The 23175-nt window shown below is 41.1% G+C and overlaps 1 long non-coding RNA gene across 3 annotated transcripts in view; it reads left to right on the top strand.

The window, feature by feature from the left end:
- Window positions 1-9259: 9259 nt before the first annotated feature.
- Window positions 9260-23175, top strand: part of LOC138739774 (uncharacterized) — a 112101-nt gene continuing 98185 nt past the window's right edge. For all 3 annotated transcript variants that reach the window (XR_011342411.1, XR_011342409.1, XR_011342410.1), the window contains exons 1-3: window positions 9260-9325; window positions 9442-9481; window positions 10838-11017. This is a non-coding gene — a long non-coding RNA (uncharacterized lncRNA). The remainder of the gene's footprint in view (window positions 9326-9441; window positions 9482-10837; window positions 11018-23175) is intronic.

Below are 23175 nucleotides of genomic sequence, written 5' to 3' on the forward strand. Positions count from 1 at the left end.
AGGGCGAGGCAAGTTAGGGGTTAAACAGAACGGTGATTGGTGGGAAGAGTAATAAAGATAAGGAGGGAAGTGACAAATAAAAACAGGGGTAGTTCAAGCAGAGCCGCCGGTGTGTGAGTGGCCCAGTGAAGGAGTGGGACTTTGGCTCATGAGGCTTCGATGAGCAGAGAATGAGGATGAGCTTGATTCTAGTGAGGCAAGGTCAGATAAGATATTTGTATTTAAATTAGGAAGAGTTAATGGAGACAGCTAGGCCAATGGAATGCTCCGATTTCAGGATGTGGGAAATCTGGGACAGCACAATTGTCCCTGGTGCCTACATCTGCAAGAGGTGCATCTAGCTGCATTAGGGAACTGGAACTGGAGCTGATGAACTCTGGATCATTTAGGAGACAGCGGCAGTCATAGCGAGGAGCTTCAGGGAGATAGTCACCCCCAAAAATGAAGAGGCAGGTAATTGGCTGACTGTCATGAGAAGAAAGGGGAATGAGCAGACAGTGCAGAGCACCCCTGGCTGTTCCCCTCAACAATAAGTGTACTCTTTTGGATACTGTTGGGGGAGATGATCTACTAGGAACAAGTTATCGTGGTCACATCTCTGGCACAGAGGTTGGCCCCTTGGCTCAGAAGGGAAGGGGAGAGAAGAGGAGAGCTATGGTGATTGGGAACTTGTTGGTTAGAGGAGTGGATAGGGGGTTCTGTGAATGAGATAGAGGCTTCTGGATGATATGTTGCCTCCCAGGAGTCAGGGTAAGGAACATCTCTGATCGAGTTCACAGCATTCTAGAGGGCGAGGGGAGCAGTCAAGTGTCTCAGTGCACGTGTGAGGCAACGACATAAATAGGAGTAGGGATGAGGTCCTGAAGAGGGAATATAGAGAATTAGGTCAGAAGTTAAAAATCAGGAACTCAAGGGTGGTAATCTCGGGATTACTGCCTGTGCTACGTGCCAGAGAGGGTAGGAATAGGAAGTTGTGGCAGATGAATGCATGACTGAAGAGTTGGTGAAGTGGGCAGGGGTTCAGATTTGAGGATCAGAGGGATCTCTTCAGGGGAAGGTCTGATCTGTACAAAAAGGATGGACTGCACTTGAACTGCAAAGCGATCAATATCCTGGTGGCCATGTTGGCTAGAGCTGTTGGGGACAGTTTAAACTAGCTTGGCAGGAGAGTGGGATCCAGAATGTGAGTGCAGAGAATAGGGCAGAAGATCAAAAGCATGATCCTATGTGTTCTGAGTTGGTGAGGAAGGACATGCAGGGGGAAAAACATAAATCTAGCCAGTTAGAGGGTTTGAAATGTCTCTATTTCAATGCTAGGAGTATTAGGAATAAAGGAATGAACTTAGAGCATGGATCAGTATTGAAACTTCAATGTTGTGGTTTTTACAGAGACTTAGATGGATTGACTGATGGAGGTACTGGGTTTAGGTGTTTTAAAAGGAATAGGATGGGAGGTAAGAGAGAGGGGGTAACATTATTGGTCAGGGATAGTATCATGGCTATAGAAGGGAGGGGACTGTAGAGGGAGGTGTCCACTGAGTCAGTGTGGGTGGAAGTCAGAAATAGGAAGGGAGCAATCACTGTACTGGGAATAGTCTATAGGCCCCCCAAATAGCCCTTGGGACACTGAGGAGCAGATAAGCAGGCAGATTTTGGAAAGATGCAAGAAATACAGGGTGGTAGTTATGGGTGATTTCAACTTCCCTAATATTGACTGGCACCTCCTTACTGCAAGAGGGATAGATGGGGATGAATTGGTTAGGTGTGTCCAAGATGTGGACCAGCCGACTAGAAGAGAGGCAATGCTGGATCTAATTCTGGGTAATCAGGTGGTGGACCTCTCAGTGGGGGAGTATTTTGGTGAGAATGACTACAACTCCCTGATCTTTAGCATTGCAATGGAAAAGGATAAAAGCAGACAAAATGGGGGTGTTTAATCGGGTAAGGGCTAATTATGATGGGATGAGGCAGGAAATAGTGAAAAACAGAAGTTCAAGGGAGAAAGCACAGAAGTAATGTGGAGGAAGTTTAGGGACCACTTGTGTTCAGTTCAAGATAGGTTTGTCCCACTGGGACAATGAAAAGATGGTAGAAAAAGGGAACCATGGTTGATGAAATAGGTGAGGCAGCAAGCCAAGAGGAAGAAGGAAACATATATTAGATACAGGAAGCAGGAAACAAGAACAGCTGATGAGAAGTATAAGGAGCTTAGGAAAGGACTTAGGAGAGCTTGAAGGGGACATGAGAAAGCCTTGATAATTTATGCTGTTGTCCTCCTGGTATGCTCATCCTGTGGCCCACACAGTTTTGAGATATCAGTTATTTTCCATATATGCAAAGAGAATCTGGGTTAGAATTGTTAAGGTAGTCTAATCTGCACCATCTAACTTCTCCTTTACGTGCAAGCAAGTGCACATAAATGAAAATGCATGCACAGAGGAGAGACAGAGACAGAGATAGAAAAAAAAGAGACACAATTTGCTGATGCCAGCATACAAGAAAATATTCTTACCCATCCTGAAATTGTTAGTAAATTCCTTTGCAGTCAAAACCACATCCTCAATCTTGAATCCACCCCACCCCATCTATCTCACTATCATGACCAAGGACATACTGTCAGTTACAATTGTCACTTGACAGAAACAATGAGCCCCACTTCAAGCAAAAATCTGTGACTCATTATGAGAAGTAAGCTGGACATATGGACCAGTAAATGCTAGAGTGAGTGGAATGAATGAATGAGATGGAGGGCTTTTGGAAATCATTGTTAGTGTCCCACTGCTTGCAATTCTTTATCTTTTTGTATAGTCTTTCACATGTACTATGGCTCTGTAATTTGTTTTTTGAACATCTTTTCATGAAACACTTCAGAAGTATCACCCTCCTGACAATGAAAGGAAGAATCCAATTTCTTAGCTGAATGGCTAAACGATCCCTTGAGCTGGTACTGTGATGGAATTGTGTTATTATTAATCTTTAGTTATAAAATATATATTTTTGGGTAAAATTATTTTGTGGATTTGGATACACAGACACATACAATTACCCATTTTGGAAGTCAAAATGTCTGTTGATTTTCTGTCCAGTAAAAACTGTGTAAACATGCAATGGAATTAGAAAAATGGTTCATTAAAAACTGAAATACTCAAGAAGGACTGTGGATCAAACAAGAGACCATCTGTTGATTACCTATGCTTTTAGAATTTAAACTTCAGACAAAACAGTCATTTAATTGTAGGTCTAAGCGGAAGACATATGCTTTTAGCATTTTGATGTGAGGTAACTTTGAAATAAACTTCAAAGGCACCAATGATGTTATGTCATGTAGTAAAGACCCTTCAAGACATAAAGCATGTTTTGAATATTAAGGAACTAATTTCAAACTGAAGGAGAAGACACAGGGTTGAAGAAGGTGCTTGACCATCCTGTATGTCACACAGGATTGAAAATCAGTAACAAAAGGCTCCTTGTGTTCTCCTTATGAAAAGGAGGAACACCGAAAAACTGGCTTTAAAGAAAATAGCCACTTCCAACTGCCTCTTTAAAAGAGAGAGAACTGTCTTGTTGTGTCCATTGAAATTATCCCATTTGATTAAGAAAGGAAAATAAATCTTGCATCTGAAACATATCCATTTTTAAATGGTTCCTTCATTAAACCCTTGCCTAGGTTTGTGAAATCATCGTGGAAGAAAATCAAGATGGGAAATCATTCATATGAAGAAACTATTCTCTGAAAACTACTCTACAAGAAATTAATGAGTTTTGAGAAGTCTGAGGCCTCACACCTACTCCATAATTTCTGTTGAGCAACAATTGAAGAATCTGAGTTTTAAAACAAAACTGACTGAATTTCAAAATCATCTTTTCAGAATTATGCCTGAAATATAATGGTTTGGATTTTGTCTCACACACACATTTGTGCAGAGTGGCGTTAGACTTAAGTTTAGATTTAAGTAAGAAGTGTTATGTTATTAATAGTTATTAATAAAAAATATTGTTTTGAAGATATCATTGTCTTGGTATATTTCCATTGCTGCTTGTCTAGTACGTAACAGGTACTCTGATTAAAAACCATCCCCCTCCCACTGCTTGCTAGTGTTCCCTCTCTCCCTTATCCACCTATTAGCTTCTGACTTCTGTCTGTGGGATTATGCTCCTCCCTTGCCCCTCAACCCCCCACAACCCCCACCCCTACCATTTTTTTCTCACACCTGCCCACATTTTGCTCACACCTTGATGAAGGGCTTAAGCCTGAAACATTGGTTACGTATCTTTGCTACTTAAAATATGATATTTGACCTGCTGTGTTTCTCTAGCATTGTGTTTTTTTTACCTCTGATTAGAAGATTGTCTTTTCTGAACTTGATCCAGTTTGCATTCCATTCACGGTCATGTCCTGATGACATCTACTAACCACTACAACTCAGTTCTTCGTTAGATGTCCGCTTCATTCTTGGCTTGCATTTGAAAGCTTCGGAACATGATTTGGGAATCGGATTCCTTATTTCCCATGGAATGAGAAAGCCAGCAGAGAACAAACTGATATCAAGAATTTTGATCCATGATAAAAGCCGCTGATCATGAACAGTTAATAAATCAAATTAGATTTTATCCCATGGGATTCTGTCAATATTTATGCTGGTGGTTTTGGATTCATATTTTGCATTACTTGTTATTTATCTCTAAAACTTCAATAAAAAAAATCTCAGTGGCTTGGCAGAATAAAGTGACTGTTTTGAATGTTCTGTCTGGCACAGCTTGTGTACATAATGATTCAAATTATTCTATGGCCCAAATATCGACCATTCTTGTTCATCGCAAGATTCGGCTCTTACTTTGATTGTCTAATTAGCCCCACACTCCACCAGCCTCAAAATAGATCAACCCAATTACTGATGAATGAGGACAAACAGGATGCAACATAATATTTTCTTTGCAGCCCAAAAAAACATTCTTCAGTAAGGTAGCACAAATTTTGGAGTGGAGCTTCCACATGCCAAATCACAAATTCCTAAAGCGAGCTGCTTTTATAAAATTTAAAAAAAACTGTTGCCGTCTATTAGTGACATTTATTGTCTGGACATTTATGTTTTGTTCGTGAGAAATGCACAAATCTGAGTAAATTGTCAAATGACGGCAATTTAACTTGAAAGATTAAATTGGGCCCATTTGTGGGTATTATCACTGGCAAGAATGGATCTCGGATCTGTTGTACGTGTATTCTTGTCTGATTAAGGTACTGGGTGGAGTAAAGCAATCCCCCACAGCACAGGGGCCAGTTGATTAGCCGCTCGAAGAAGTACCTGGACCAGGTTCAGCAAAGGTCATAGTTGATTGACATTCCATGCTCTCAGTCAAGAAAAGCTGTAAAGCAGTTAACCCCACTCTGTATTGTGTACTCAAAGTTTGTGAGATTGTGATTTGGTATCATGGTAACTCCTGGTCAGCTAAAAGTCCAAAATCAAGCTTCAGTTAAACTATCTCCTGTGTCACTAAATTGAGTGTGATGGAAATAGTTGGTGCTATTCTTTGCCGGTTGTTCCATGAAAATGACATTGTTCCCATCGTAATGAAAGAGGCTTCCATAAAATGAGATGGGGGAAAGAAGAGACTGCTGATGCTGGGATTCGGATTAAAAAATACCATCTGCTCGAGGAACTCAGTGGGTCAGGCATCAAAAGCAGGAGAAAAAGAATGGACAATGCATTGAATCAGACCCCTTCATCAAGACAAACAAGAAAATCTGCAGATGCTGGCGTCCAGTGCAATCCACAAGAGTGCTGGAGAAAACTCGGCAAGTCACATAGGAAGATATTGCTCCCCCCCCCCTACCCTGCTTAGATCCTCCAACGGATTGTTTTGTTGGAAATAAAACAAAATGGTTTGTGAAAGGATCAGTCCAGTATTTCTCCTTCTCTTCAAACTGAATGGAAGATTCTTGGACCCCCTGCATTAAAGAACAGGGATAATTTGTGCAAGGTTTGGAAGGGCAATAAATGGAGTTTGACTTATTGTGGAGACCAAAGAGGTTTTAATAACACATGATGTGAATTAAACTAATCTGACTTTCAGACTTTTTGTCTTAAAACTTGTAATTGCATTCAAAGGTAAGATTATATTTATGCAAGGTCAAATAATAAACGGTGAATATGGATGTGACCATCTGTAGGTCAGTGTGATCATCAATCAGCAAACATGCCTGAAGGCATGTGGTCAACCTGACCCTGACCCCCATGATGAACACAAGAAGTTTTTCCCCACTATCTGAGCCAATATACTTTCCCACCGTTGATCTGAAGACAGATCAACCTTCCAGTGCAACCTCCTTTCTCTTTCTTGCCCTAAATGTCAAATATCCATGGATATTGGTCATATTACAGCCATGTCTCCATAATGGTAATATACATCTTCTTGTGCTATTAACTCATCTACCTCATTACAAATGTTTCACATATTCAGATAGCTGAGCACCTGGAAGACCATGAATAGGCTCCAGTTGTTCCTGCCATCTATAAGAGGTCAATCTTAAGGATACTTGAAACCCCTTTAAGAAGCTCTGGCACCAGATAACTTGTCTCTTCTCTGAGCATTTAATTCACTTTGCATAGGGAACAACACAATATAATCTAACTATCTCCTGCTCATATCCAAGTCACAAGACTGTTGGTACGTGCAGCAGTAAGAGGCCCCAACAATATCATTAACACTCGAGGACCAAAGTATCATTTCTACCTTGCTTTTGAGGAAGATGGGAAGGTTCATTCTCAGATTCAACAACATAATTACTGTATTCTCTTCGCTAGATGTCAGTGAAATTTCAATGTTAATCACACAATTAAGTTTAGTTCTCTTGTAATTGTTGGAAATCGCTTTTGGCTCATAGTACAAAGTGTGTATTTAATTTCTTTTGTGAAACAGCCATCAAAGAACTCTACAGATGTTGCTTATATGGCACTAAATTCTGCCAACATTTTATTCATGATTTGATTTCTATATATACATGTATAAAAATTCAGCATTGCAGTATTATTCAATATTTTAACTAAATATTGACTTTGATATCAATCATATCCTCCCAGTTTCATAAATGGATTGTCCACTATAGAAATGAGTGACAGCCAACCTGTTTCCGAAATTTCCATTCAATCAAAATCCACTATCATTAATGAAAAAAGAGGGCTCATTTGTAGTAGTACTGCTCTTGATATTTTATGTGCACACAAGCTTGAATACCAAATGTTTTATTAATCTAATGGCAATGTACACAAAAATAAGTCAAAATAATTCGAATGAAGGTTCAACAAACTTTAATTTACAGGAAACATGCAAGTTGCAATCGATTTTAGAACTGAAATATCCGCCAAATGTTTTGGAACATCACGCAGAAACAAATGTAAGTGAGGGATCACTTATTCCGATCACTTTTGTTGATAACCCTGGCCTATTTGCATTGGAACTAGATCCCCACTGGCTGAAACTCTCATTGAGTGTTCGTGCACTGGAAACGATGCACTTACATCGTAACCCTTATCAAGTAAGGGTTGATTGGACAGCAAGAGATTGCTTTAACTTGAAGCCCTGATGTAGAAAATGGAGAGCAGCCAGTTAAAGTTTATTGGAGGCTGCCATGCTATGGCCCAGAAAGCATCAATATCATTCAAACAATTGGACCACTTCCACCCTGAGATATATTTGAAATTATATATGCAGAAATTTGGATGCAATTATCAGAAGGGACAATGGAACACATATTTATGAGGGAGCAACTTTACTCTATCCCTTTAAAAAAAAACTACAGCATTGTCAGTAAGTAGGCCTGACAAACCTTTGGTTCTTCAGTCAAATCATGTGTTTGTCCACATCTAAATACACTAAAGAAAACACGCATAATGTGGTACTGCAGCATTTCTTTGAAGGATCAGAATGAAGAACTTTGAAATTCCTGTTGGAAGATAGTTAAAAATCTGCATGTTCTCAAAATCTGAAATAAAACCAGGCAGCGACTGTGGAAAGAGTCAATGTTTCAAGTCAAATATCTCTTTTCAGAACTGGGACAGAGAGATGTTTGTTTTAAGTTGCCTGGACCTCTTGATGGACGGAAAAAATGGCACATTTCTGATAGAATGAGGCCAGGATTGCCGTGACGATAAACTGTTGAAGATATCGGATGAGGGATTAATGAGGGAAAAGATAACAAGCACAGGGAAGCTGAAGTACTGTTACTCAAGCAGACATTGAGGTTTGTTGTAACGGTGCAGGAGATCTCAGACAAAGAGGTCTCAGAGACTGAGAGATCAGAATGGGAGCAGGATGGAGAATTAAAATGACAGAAAACAGGAACCTCCTGTTCACTCCTGTGGACTAAAAGCAGGTGCTCTGCAAAGTGGTCACACAATCTGCATTTGTTTTCTCTGACCTAGAGGAGGCAACATCCTGAGCACCAAATGCAGTGCACTTGATTGAAAGCAATGTCAATGTTTCTAAAGTCCTCAGGGTAAAATTCTTCTCTGATCTCTCATTGGCAACCAGAAAGGACACAGGAGGTCCTAAATGAAAAGCTTCTTACAGAAATGATATACTGTACATGTGCCTTCCACATGGTGTGACCAGCTAATCTTCCTGCGATGTACACAGTGATGACTTCAAAATATCCTGTTTTGTGTTCAGGCCCATTAATGTGAAATCAGGCTGCCAACTTCACAGTGAGTGTTGGATTTAAATCTAATAATAACATCTCCCTCTTATCCAGATCGGGCCACATGTGTGACACATATTCTTTCACTGCAAAAGGGGTGGTAAACACATGGGATGGTGGATTGGGTTCATGGTCCATGTTGTAGAATATTTAATCGCTTTCACTGACTCTTTGCTACTCCACCCATCTATCTATTGCATCTCATTGGCCATAAAATGTAGGTGATGTGATGAAAGGTTTTGTGTAAATCTTGGCTGGGTTTTGAATTGAATTTTAATTTAAAGATACATCACGGTTACAGGCCCTTCCATGTCCCACCCAAATATGCTCATGGGACCAATTAGCTCAACAACCCCCGTATGTTTTTGAATGATGGTAGGAAACCCACATAGGTCAAGGGGAGAACATACAAACTCCTTTCAGACAGCACTGGATTCGAACCGGAGTCACTGGCGTTGTAATAGGGTTTCGCAAACCATTTTGTCAAACCTTGAGAGAGAAAGTTGTGAAATGTACACGCCACCCGTGTAATTGAAAAGGAAGGGAAACTTGCATCAGCTGAACAGAAGACTAAACGGTTTACTACTGAACTGATGTAATGCTCCTGGATAACAGCCCAAAATTCAGATGGTATCATTTTAACCTATTTAATTTACAGCCAACTGCTTAAACCTTGACTGCTCTGTATGTGGCTGCCATGTGGCTTGTCTTTTCTCATTTTGTTCTTCATCTTTCTTGGTATGCAGGCTGCCAAGTCAGGGAAGAATCAACAATGCAGCGCATCAGGTAAAGTTCTTGATTCACTTAATAAGACTTGACGGATCTTTATGGTCATTGAAATTCGAATAAAGAAGCCAAAATAATTAATTTTAAAAACTCCAGGCATGTCAAATACTTGATAATTCAAGGGCTGAGTCCTGGAGTCTAGTCCTTCTGTTCTATTCCTGTTATTGTTCACTCAGCCTGGGCTTCCTTCTGAGGGAGATAAAGTGGGTTGTTTCTATGAGAGTAAACAGAGGGCAGAACTCATGGGATTGAGCAGTGCTCATCGCAGGCTAGCAGCAGCCATTCTGCCTTTTGTTATCCTCCTTCCCTTGAGATAGGTTGGCTAGCTTCCTGACCAGTCAAGTTTTGGCTTAATTTTAATTAGTGTTGATAATGATAAACAAAAATGCATTTCAAGTAAAATACAAAACCATAAATAAAGCTCAGCATTTATATAAACCACCTGCTGACTTATAAACCCTGTGCAGGACAGTCTTTGTGAACCACAGGGAAAAACGATTATCAAACCACCAGCCCAACTTTTCCAACATTCCTATTTGTATTGTTTTCTCAAGCACCTGCTGATTTCAAACAATAAATGTTAAAAGGTTGATGCCCTTGTGTGTAATGTAGGAGCTGTGAGTAGTTGCCCAAAATCTGAGGCCTCTTTTCAGCCAACCCTAGAAATGACCAATTTGAATCAATGCGTGTTAACAAATGAGATTCAAATAACAAATGGAAGAGAGGATTTTTTTTGAGAAGCCTCACCTGCTTGTTACGCTCTGCTTGAAGGCAGCCCAATAAAATGGTTTCATCTGAATGTGCGGACATAAGTGAGGGATATTTAGGAGACGTCGTCATCCAACGTCAAACAGGAGTAAGAACAGGCCCTTCAACCCATCATGTCTGCTCCAGTCATGATGCTAATTGGTCTGCGAATGGACTGCATCCCTTTATTCCCTGCCCATTTATAGGTCCTGAGAGGATCCTTAAGTTACGTATAGCCATCACGGTTAGTGATGGGAGCCATGGTTAGTGTAGTGGTTAGTGCAACGCTGTTACCGCACCAGTGATCGAGATGAGGGTTCGAATCCCACGCTGTCTAAAGAATTTGTGCATTCTCCCTGTGGGTCTACGTCCCGTGGCCTCCAGTCTCCTCCCACCGTTCAAAATGTACCGGGGATGTAGGTCAACTCGATGGCATGGACTCGTGAGCCAAAAAGGCTTGTTCCCATGCTATTTGTCTAAATTTAAAATGTAAATCTTGTGGTTGATTGTTGATAAAGGATTGTTGCCCTGAAACTTTAGCTGAGTTTGTCTCTCTACAGATACTATCATCTCTGATGAATAGCTCCAGGTCTTTTGTTTTTATTTCAGATTTTTTTCAGGAACCATTTTCCAATTGTGTAAATCTCTACCGCCAATTTTCCTGTCAGGCTAATGGGAACAACTTCCAGGTTAAGATGTTTACAACACAACTGCATTTCCGCAAGACCCCTTGGAAATGAATATTGTTTTTGCGTCAGGAAATAATTAACAAGAATAAAGACGGCAAAGGTATGTTTATGACGAACGCAGATATAGCAACTTAAGCTTCTGTATGCTAGATCTGTTTGATTAATGAACTGTTAAATGTACCCCTTGCCTAACCCCATTTGAAATTATGATGTGATAGTTCTGTCTATATTTATCTCTTCCAAGAAAATAAAAGGGAAGTCTGAATGTAGATTTCTTGGAACAGCTGCAGGAGGCACAATAATATTTAGAATAGACTTGGTGTTGTTCAGAAATGCATGATATGCAAATCAAAAGACAATGCAACATCTATTTTGCTTCCATATGCTCACTTGTTTTATCTGTGCAAAGATCTCATGTTGGCAGTTGAATTTACAACATGTTCATTGATTAACTTGATTTTTTTTGCTGGTTTGCACTTGTCCGTTGCTTACAGTTTTGTATGACCACTTCAATGGCTCCAAAAACCATCATTTCTGTCTATGTCATGTGATTGCTGTCCATCGCATTTGTTGTAAGTGTGTGTAAGCAAAGATGTGGATAGTTGCAGGTTATCCTTTTTGGCATTGCAGTTAGCTGTTTCAGGTTCAATCCTGATCTTGTGAATGAGATGGAACAAAACTGTATGGAGTATGTTGATAAGTGCATGATAATCAGTGTCCCATGTTTCTTTGATCTCAATATGTTCTTTTTTCCAAGAAGATGGTACCATTTGTGCCATCTGATGTCGTGAATGTAGATTTAATTTTGAGTTTTAAAAATAAATTTGATAAATACATGGATAGGAGTGGTGCAGAGGGTTATGGAATGAGGGCAGGTCAGTGGGACTAGCTAGCTTTATTGGTCGGCACTGACCAGAAGGGTTGGATGGCCTGGTTTTTTTTTGTGCTGTAACGTTCTATTGTTGTTTGGCTTCTAATATTCAAGAGAGATAAATGTGAGTTTCCGTACAATACACCTGTTCTCTTTTGAGTGTGATTCCCTTCAGCGCACTGCACAAATGTGCCCGAGAAACTCAGCAGGCCATGCAGCATCCATAAGCAGTAAGAAGTAACCAAAGTTTTGGGCCTGAGCCCTTTGTCAGGATTGTCATTCTTTTTTGATGAACGGTTCTTACCAGAAATACTGGTTACCTTTTATTTCCTAGGGATGGTGTATGACCTGCTGAGATTCTCCAGCATATTCCACTTGACCCCGACATCCGCACATTTTCTTTTTTAGCTTCCGTTCTGTCCGACAGTGCCAGGCACATGACCAATGACATCAACCCGTGCAAAATGGTCGGTTGAGCAGCACAGTGGCAGAGCGAGTGCAGCTACTACCTCACAGCATCCATCAATCAAGTTTAAACCTAACACGCCCATGTTGACAGTGTTAAAGTTTCACTTTCTCCTTGTAGTGCCGTGGGTTTCCTCCGAGTGCTCTGTTTCATTCCTTGTCCTGAAGATAAGGCCTTGATAGATTAACTGGCCTCTTCATTTCTGCAATTGGGTGGTAGAATATCTGGGAAAATCAAAGGGAATGTGGGAAGAACAAAATTCAATTTGTGTTCAATTAGTAGGGGTGGGTGCTTGGTGGTAGATCTGCTGAAGGGCCTTTCTTCCTGCTATTTGAATCTATTACACTTCTTTTTTTATATATATATATACTTTATTTAATATAAAACCACTTAGCAAACATATCACAATATTTCAAACTTAATCCAAATTAAGACACAATCAGAAAAAAAGAAAAATGAGAGTAATGAAATACAAAAGAACGAAAAACCTCCTATTAATCCCTCTTCCCCCCAACCCCCTACAAACTAAAAAAAAAGAAAAAGGGACAAGAAAACCACAACAGGAGACTTCACTTTCTGATACTTTTAAACATATAAATATTTTATAGAGACCTATAAGAGAAAAGGAATGTTTGAGATTCAGTTAAATTTTAATACCATCAGTTTTTCAAGTGGAATGCAACTCATGAACTTCTGCATGCCATCTATCCAGTCCCAAATCAGAATCTGACTTCCAAGTTATAGCAATACATTTTCTAGCTATTACCAAGGCAATATGAACAAATTTTATTTGATACATATTCAGTTTTAATTGAGGTTTAATCCCTCTAACATCTCCCAGTAAAAATAACATTGGATCCTGATGAAATCTTACTCCAGTTATTTGTTCTAATAAATTACCTATTTTAAGCCAATAAAATGTCATTGTGATTCTATGTCACTTCTTGTTTACCAATGAAAATGGGTTGCTGAATATGCAAAATGTGACCTGCATTTATAACTGACAGAAAGACGAGGGGCAAATCACCAAGGTGATGTGATACAATCAGAGACTCATTTAATTACTCCGTCCTGACCCACCTGGATAATGCCTCATACATCAGGCTGCTTTGCATTGACTTTAATACAATCATTCCCCAGAGGCTGGGGAGAAGCTGTCCTCGCTGGGATTTAGCACCCTTTTCTGAAACTGGACTTCCTAAGAGAAAGACCACAGTCTGTCCAGGTCGGTAGCAGAACGTCGAGCACCATCTTGGTGAGTACGGGCGCACCTCACTACTGACCTACGTCTGCAAATCCAGATACTGCTCCAACAGTGCCATCAAGTTTGCAGATGACACAACACTAGTTGGCCACATCAGCAACAATGATGAGAAGAGGTGTAAAATCTCATGATATGATGTGAGAATAACAACCTCAGTCTCAATGTCAACAAGATGAAGGAGGTGATCGTGGACTTCAGGGGGATCAGGAATGACAAACCTCCACTATATATCCACAACTCTGTAGTGGAGAGCACCAAGTTCCCTGGAGTTCACTTAACTAGTGACCTATCATGGACACACATCTCCTCACCTGTCAGGAAGGTGCAACAGTGTCTGCACTTCTTGAGAAGACTGATGGGGCAAGGCTACCGACCACCATCACGTCAACCTTCTACTGGAGCTCTATTGAGAGTGTCTGGCCAGTTGCCTCACAGTGCGGTGTAGTTGAAGCAGAAAAATGGACTGGAGGTCAATCCATAGGACTATAAGAGAGGCAGAGAGGATCACCCTCCCCACACCCCACCCCCAATCGACGAAATCTACCAGAATCGTTGACTGAAGAGGGCACGCAAAATAATTGAGGACTGCTTCCACCCTGCACACAGCATCTTTCAACTGCTCCCGTTGGGAAAGAGATACAGAGCCAGAACCACCAGGCTGAGGAACAGGCAGTGAGAATGCTGAACGACCAAAGGAACTGCTCACACTCACTATGCGAGACTCTAGTATTCATAAAACAATATTTATGTATTCATTTGTGTCCTGCATCTATATTGTTTGTCTATATATGTGTTATGTCTGGTCATGTGCCTGAGTGTTTTGCACAAAGGACTGGAGAGCGCAGTTTCATCAGGTTGTAGGTGCATTTGTATGACAATAAATTTGAATTGTCTGCTTAGATACATGTTGTAGTCTCAGCCAAAATGTTAAGCCCATGCTCTGCAGCAGCAAACCTTGAGAGATCCTTGCGGCATACCACTTAATCTGTGTGGACGATTGAGGGAAGGGTGATGTGTGGCCTTGCTCACTGAAAACATGGGTTTCTCTTCAACCTAGCTTTCCCACATCAATCAAGGCATCTTTGTCTACAACTGCCATGGAGAGTTCTGACAGTTTTTCCATGTTTCATGGCAATTATCATTAAGGACCAGGCAGGTAAAATTTTAGCTGACGAGACAGGGTGAAAACGACCAAAATAATGCTTCTTCTCACTTAATTCCTGATTTTATTTGAAGATCACCTGGATGGGCAACATTGTAAATTATAGCAGCTATTTAATGCACCAAAAGGGTGTGAATTCTAATTTCTCTCAAGGTTTGCGCATAAGGATTTTCCATTGAACTTGAGTAGATTAAGAGCTGGTAGCATCCACAGAAGCATACCCAAGTAAAAGGAGATTGTACATGAAATTCAGTCATCAGGCCCTCAGTCGACAGATGCGTTACCAGTTGCTGGGATAGGTAACTCTGATTCCCGATGTTGAGACATTCCTCCAGTGTCCTCTCTCAATTTTAAGTACTTCACCATTGACAGCCCTACCATCAGGTGCCAAACCCTGAAGAACTAAAATTCTCTCCCTGAACTTCTCTTCCCACTCTCTCCCTTTCACCTCCTTTAAAGACATTCTTTAAAATCCACATTGACACGAGAGGCTGTAGATGCTAGAAAATTGGAGCAACACACAAATTGCTGGAGGAACTCAGCGGATCAGGCAGCATCCGTGGAAGGCAAAAGATAGTTGATGTTTCAATTATCACCTGTAATATCGACTATTTTTCCACCTCCACAGATGTTGCCTGACCCGTTGCATTCCTTCAGCATTTTGTAGGGTTGCTTTAAAATTAATCTCTTTGTCTAGGCTTTTGGTCATCTCTCCTCATGCCTCCCTATTGCTCGTCAAATCGTGTTTGGTAAATATGTTTGTGTAGCAGTTTGGGAATTTAAAAGGATAATACAATCACAAGCTGCTATTGTGTGGGAAGCCCGCGTTTTGATCCTGGTGGGAAATGAGAACAGAGAACTTCACTAGATACTTGTAGATTCTAAATGGGGATCTAGTTGAGTCATTCTTGCACTCCTCTTAGTAAGCAAATGAAGAAGGGTACTGCTTGTAGTCAGTAGGCCAAGCTGTTTAACCAGTACAAATAACTGCTTCTTTTACTAACAGATATGAGAATAGAATAAATAAGAAATATTTTTGAGCTTGAGAGGAAATTGCTCTTGAACATGTGATTAAATTCTGCAGTAAGATAAATCCTTAGCAATTGAACTCAAATATAAACTATTATATATTATATATTAAAGAGCTGGTTGCCGTTGAAGCATTTTTTTGCATCACGAATGAAAATATTTGCATTTGTTTCTGTCATTGGTATCTTGTCTAGCTGGGCTGAATGCAAATAAAGAGAAAATGAATGAAGCCTGTTCTTTTCTCCCAAAGCAGAATGCAAATGTCGCAGAAACAGAAAGCCATTTTATCACAGGCCAGAATACATTCAAATAAAGCTCAATCTTTGTTTTATCAAATGAGGGCTTTCAGGTTTGTGTATTCTTAAAACAGGAACTGAAGGAAAGATGGGCTTGATACCGAAACCAGAACAAAGACAAACATGTTGATGAGGGGGTGAAAGCTTTTTATTCGACACAGCGAAAAAAAAAAGAAAAAAGTCCATGAAATTCTACCCTCCTCATTCTGGGAGGTTAGGAAAATAGAGCTACTGACATCACTCCTCAGTTTCCACAATTCCTACTTTATTTGGAGCCAGCTCTTTTATAACTGAGATTAACAGGTGCCTTGAAAGATTGAAAATGGTGCAACATAGTTGATCCATGTTCCAGTAATGAGTGTAGGGTTAAAATGTGATTGAGGCTGCACAAGTCCAGATACAAAATGTTAGATGAGAACACATAGTGATACCGCATTAAACATAGAAGGTATTGATCGCACGTAACCTTCCTGAACAGCTAACCTACAAAAAAAAATGCCATCTACTCGAGTGCTAACAGTGAGACCGCAGACACTAAATGCTTTTTAAATACTCTCTGAGGTGAACTAATCAAGCATTGCAGGGCAATAAAACTGGCATCTTCTCACTTACGATAAGTGGGAAAAAAGATGCATTGGCGATCCCGGTGATACTCTGAGAATTCTTCTTTGGCTTGGCTTCGCGGACGAAGATTTATGGAGGGGGTAAAAGTCCACGTCAGCTGCAGGCTCGTTTGTGGCTGACAAGTCCGATGCGGGACAGGCAGACATGGTTGCAGCGGCTGCAGGGGAAAATTGGTTGGTTGGGGTTGGGTGTTGGGTTTTTCCTCCTTTGCCTTTTGTCAGTGAGGTGGGCTCTGCAGTCTTCTTCAAAGGAGGTTGCTGCCCGCCAAACTGTGAGGCGCCAAGATGCACGGTTTGAGGCGATATCAGCCCACTGGCGGTGGTCAATGTGGCAGGCACCAAGAGATTTCTTTAGGCAGTCCTTGTACCTTTTCTTTGGTGCACCTCTGTCACGGTGGCCAGTGGAGAGCTCGCCATATAACACGATCTTGGGAAGGCGATGGTCCTCCATTCTGGAGACGTGACCCACCCAACGCAGCTGGATCTTCAGCAGCGTGGACTCGATACTGTCGACCTCTGCCATCTCGAGTACTTCGACGTTAGGGATGAAAGCGCTCCAATGGATGTTGAGGATGGAGCGGAGACAACGCTGGTGGAAGCGTTCTAGGAGCCGTAGGTGATGCCGGTAGAGGACCCATGATTCGGAGCCGAACAGGAGTGTGGGTATGACAACGGCTCTGTATACGCTTATCTTTGTGAGGTTTTTCAGTTGGTTGTTTTTCCAGACTCTTTTGTGTAGTCTTCCAAAGGCGCTATTTGCCTTGGCGAGTCTGTTGTCTATCTCATTGTCGATCCTTGCATCTGATGAAATAGTGCAGCCGAGACAGGTAAACTGGTTGACCGTTTTGAGTTTTGTGTGCCTGATGGAGATGTGGGGGGGCTGGTAGTCATGGTGGGGAGCTGGCTGATGGAGGACCTCTGAGAATAAGAAGCTACATTAAGCATAGAACATTGAACATTTATGCACATCAGAACGGGCATGATTTCTATCTGGCCTTTGAGGATGTATTGTAAAAGCATTTTCTTTTCTTCGTTATGTAGTGAAATCAATTGCACTAGAGCAAGTAATCCTGTGGATAATGGTGGGCAAGGTGAAGAAGTCCCACATATCTTCTATTTCCCTCATCCAATTGTTTCACAGCTTACATCTTCTCACATTGGACCACGTTGCCAGCCTTTGTTAATAGGAAAGTTGGTGAAATAAGTTTCTTTGGAACAGGAGCTGCATATCCATTTAAATTTCGATTTTTAAAATTTAGATATACAGCATGAGCCTGTGCTGCTCAATTACACCCAATTGACCTACAGGGCCTAGCATGTTTTATTTTTAACAGTGGAAGGAAACGGGAACACCCACAAACACCCACACAGGGGCTCCTTACAGACGGCGCGGGATTCGAACTCTGATCCCGATCACTGTCACTGTAACAGGGTTGCCCTCACCGTTGCGCTAACTGTCCCACTCTAAAATCGGTAGGGTCAGCTTGCCATATTTTCTCCTCTTGGTGAGCTGGGAGAAATGGGGGGGTCCCTCGAAGCCCAATGATTCTTTGTTATTCAAGGCAACCTCTTGAGATGGATGCCTTTTGCTGGATTTAGTGAATGAATCAGGTAACAGCTGAAGTAATCTGACGGTAGAATACCTGGCAATGGTAAATGCTGAAGGATGACCGTTCCAGGGTTATTGACCTTGCTCTGGGTCAAGCATAGATCAGTCAAAGAAATGTCTACTGCTTTATCACCAGCATTATCAACAGCTTGTTTTCCTTTCCTACTAAGTTTTGATGACAGGATGTCTGATTTGCCACAACTTGGTCAACACGGAAAGGTGGTGAACCCTATCAGTAACCACACGAACATCGCATTGTGCAAAAATCCTTCACTGTTGTGAAAGTGCCGTAGGAAACTGGAGTCCCATGATACTTTCTTCAGCTTCTGTTGACCAACATGTTAATGGGCTAGTTATGATTTTACTGGGATAAGGTTCTCCTCTTAATCAAAAGCTCCTGTGCTCGGGAAGCCCGCTGGAGAACTGAACACAAAAATCTAGGCTGATCATCCAGTGTAGTACTGAACCAATGGTACAACGCCAGAGGAGGTATTATCAATCATTATAGTATAATGTGTTTTCTTCCAAATGGGCATAAGTAAACACCGTAGCACGATTCATATCTCTTCCGGCAGTACAGCAGTTCCCCGGTCCCAGGAGTGTGTGATGGAACAGTGCAGGAGGAGAATTCCTGCAGTTTCCTCAGCACTATTTCAAAAGAAGAGCATTGACATCATTCCTGGCCAATATTTAACACTTATATGGTATATTTGTTATTGATGTGTTGAGAGCTAGCTACGTATCCTAAATTACCACAGTGATTTCATTTCATAAATAGTTCATTGGCTGAAGAGCAATTTAGAATAGCCTGAGATTATGACATTAATGTGTCTTTCTTTACAATGACACTTGACTGAAGCAAACTGTAAATTCAATGGAAATTCATACTAGTGACATGTTGCCCTGACAGTCAGATAGCAGTTGAGACCTAGCACTGCCACAAATTCCCACTTTAAAATTTAAGCACCTGATCCTGGAGGAAGGGGAGTCCCGCCCATTAACACAAGTGAAAACAGGAAACAGATTCTAATCGAAAGGGATGTATCTGCAGCCTGATATTATGCACACTCTTTCAAGAAGTGTCAAGTGTGCTATCTCAGCTAATCTTTTGAGAACTCCTGTGGTCCAAGTCTGCAGTTAAAAAATGTTCTAAAGAATCTTAGAATCATGGAGGGGAGTGGAGCTGAAACCTTTGGTCCACAGAGCACATACTGAGTGTCAAACATCCAACATTGATTCCCATTTTTAATTTCCCCACATTCTCGTCAATTCCTTCTAGATTATAGCACTCATCTCCACATTAGGGGAAATTTACCGTGGGGAATTCACCTAACAACCCTAACATCCCGGAATGCAAGAGAAACTAGACCACTAGGAGGAAATCAAATTGTCACTAGCAGAGCCACTGCCTCACAGCACCAGGGATCTGAGTTCAATCCTGACCTGTGGTGCAATTTGTGTGGAGTTTGCACATTCTCCACACAAACAATTGTGCAAACAGTTAATAACCATGGGCTTACCTGGAGGTCAAGATTGAATTTGGGTTCCTGGCCCCCTGAGGCAGTGGCTCTACTATGGGACCACTGTGTCCTCCAAAGCTAAGCCATTAAATCTTCTTCATCTGATCTTTGTAATTCTTCAACTAAGAACAGTAACTTTATTGTGCTGGTACTTTCCTTAATCTGAGAAACTCTGAACAAAGTTCAGTCATTATACTTCTCAAACCAACGAACAATTTACTAGCCTTGGAGACATTGCAGAAAAGGTTACCTCGGCATATTGCCAAGGGGCTACCATGCAGATAACAATGGGCATATATTCTCTGGAGTTAAGATAAATGAAAGATAACTCATTGAATAGCCTTAAAGTCTGAGTTCTACTGAATGGAAACAGGCCCCTCAGCACAATTTGTCAGTGCTGACCAAGTTGTCTAATCCAGCCGGACACTAGTGTCTGTATTTTGACCAAATACCTCTAAACATTACCTCTCAATGCACCAACCTAAATGTCTTTTACAAGTTATGATTGTACGATCCAGTGATCATTGGGGGATCAGAGGTGGAGAGGGTGAGAAAATTTAAGTTCTTACAAGTCACTATCTTGGAGGATCTTTCCTGGACCAATGGCATTGTGAAGAAAGCACGTTAGTGCCTCCACTTCCTCAGGAGTTTACGGATGCTTGGTATGACACCAGAAAACCTGGCAAATTTCTACATATGTGTGGTGAAATGTGTGCTGACTTGCTGTATTACGGTTGGTAAGGTGACACCAATACCCCTGAGTATAAAGCCCTGCAAAAGGTAGTGGACACAGCCCAGGGCATCACAGGCAAAACCTTCCCCACCTTTGAGAACAGTTAATGGGAATGCCACCATCGAAGAGCAGCAGTAATCATCAAGGATCCACACCACCCATCAGGAAAGAGATCCAGGTTCCACAAGACTCGCACCACCAGTCTCAGGAACAGCTGCTCCCCCTCCACCATCAGACTCCTCAACCACAAACTCAGTTAGAAACTACTTTATGAATTGTTCCTTTGCACTTTATTGATTAGTGATTTTTTTAATTAGTGTACGTGTGTACGTTGAGTACAATTTTTTCATTTGCACTACCAATAAGTGGTAATTCTGTCTCAGCTGTAAGAAAAAGAATCTCGGGGTTGTATTTGATGTCATGTATTCTGACAATAAATCTGAAATCCATTTGCATCCATCTTTACCACTCCCTCTCACAGCGCATTCAACATTTTTACCATCTTTTGTGGGAAAAGGTGCCCCTTTAAAATCTTTCTTCTGTTACCTTAAATCTATGCCTCTTGCTTTAGATGAGTGGTTTTCAAACTGCCCCCTTAAACTCATATTCCATCTTAAGTATTCCCTATGCCGTAAATGCTCTGTGATTAGTAAGGAATTGCTTAATGTGGTATGTGGGTGGAAAGAAAATGTTTGAAAACCACTCTTTTAATCGTACCTCATTGGCTCGTTCTGTGCATGGTTTCATAACTCCAAAGGAAATGGGCCAATGACAATTTTTCTCAAGCAAAATATTTCAGTAACAATTGGGTCTAGAGCAGTGATTCTCACCCTTCCCTTCCCACTCGCATCCCACCTTAAGCAATCCCTTACTAATCACAGAGCACTGATGGCAATAGGGATTACTTAAAGTGGAATGTGAGTGGAAAGAAAAAGGTTGAGAAACACTACTCCATTTTTTTGGCTCTGCAAAAACCTGAAGAAGCTATTCCCCGTGCATGTGAAAGATTTTATTCTGAGGTTCCTCTCTCCTTTCTTTGGTGCATCCGGGTGTGAATGATGCACTTTAGCGGTTGAATAATGAAAGGGGTGAATGAACTTGCTGGACTGTGGCTGAGGCATTTACTTTATCTGATCCAGGCATTCTGATCGTACCTACTTTGTGAGTTGTAGATTGTAATGATGCGTGATAGCAATGGCTGCGGTTAATGAATGCATTTGTTTTATCTTCAGGTATTCCTTTGATTCCCGATTGGTCCCATGGATTGCAAAGAAATAAAGACTCAGTTCTGAAGTAATTTTCTCATCTCTTTCCAAAGTCTTTGCAGCCATCAAAGTACATTTGAAGTGTGCTCACTGGTTTAGGAAATGTGGCAACTAGTACAAGCTAACTTCCACAAGCATTACTGTGATATTGAACACTTAACAACCATGGCTTAAGTAATGTTGGATAAAGGATCATTATTTGCCAGGATATTGGCATTACTTAAGCTTTTCATCAAAATAATGCCTTGATGTCCTTTACATTACTTGAAGAATTGATCAGCTTAGAACATAGAACAGAGAAGACTATGGGTCACTTCAGACCCTTTGGCCCATGATGTTCTGCTGACCTATATATACCTATCAAAAAAATACTAAACCCTCCCTACTTCATACCCTCTCTTTCTTTCATCCAAGAGCTTATCTAAGAGTGACTTAAATAACTCTATTGATCCAGCTTCCACCATTAACCCTGGCAATGCATTCCTGCACTCACAACTCTCTGAGTTAAAAAAAAACACCCCAATTTTTCCCCTAAATTTCCCTCCTTTCACATCCTCCCTTAGCACCTCTGACAGTGTACCATTGACTCTATACTGCATTGAAGTCTATCCAGCTTGGCAAACTAGCACAAGAGTTTTTAGTCATGTTAAGCATGGCACTGGATTACCCTCTGAATAATCCTAAAGGGTGAAAAGGCACAGTTGGCATAGCAGTTAGCACAATGCTTTCACAGTGCCAGCAACTGGGACAGGTGTGTGAATCCTGCACCCTTCCAAAAGGAGATTATACCTTCTCCCTGTGTCTGCAAGGGTTTTCCTCCCACCGCTCAAAACATAATGGGGACGTAGGTTAAATGGGGTGTAAATTGGGTGCCACAGACCCATGGGCTGAAATGGCCTGTTACTGTACTATATGTCTAAATTTTTAAAAAATATTTTAGCTCTCGTTAACGCCTTAGCTGCTGTGCTGAGCCCTTGGGTCAAGATACAAGTTACTCTTCAGGTCAGACTGAATGAACTGGGGATTATAAAGAGGGATCCCTGAAGTTGTATCATTCGATTTTCACTGCTTTCCTTGTGCAAGCTAAGAATTCGTACTGTGCATACAACTGTTATTTTGAAGGAAAACATATTTATGTCAAGCCATTCCAAATTGCTCTTCAGTCAATGAACGATTTATGAAATGAAATTACTGTTGTAATATAGATATCTGAAGAAGGGGTTATGCCTGAATACATATTTCTTTCCATGGATGTTGCGTGACCTGCTGAGTTCCTTCGCACCTGTGTGTACTGTTCGCAGTATTTACCCTTTCAGGACCTCCAAGAAGTTTAGACAGTATTACGAGGACTGGCGGGCTTGAATTATAAGGAGGGTCTTAAACAGCTGGGATTTTTCTCCCTGGGGCATAGAAGGCTGAG

The sequence above is a fragment of the Narcine bancroftii genome, chromosome 7 (genome assembly GCF_036971445.1).
Source record: "Narcine bancroftii isolate sNarBan1 chromosome 7, sNarBan1.hap1, whole genome shotgun sequence".
NCBI lineage: Eukaryota > Metazoa > Chordata > Chondrichthyes > Torpediniformes > Narcinidae > Narcine > Narcine bancroftii.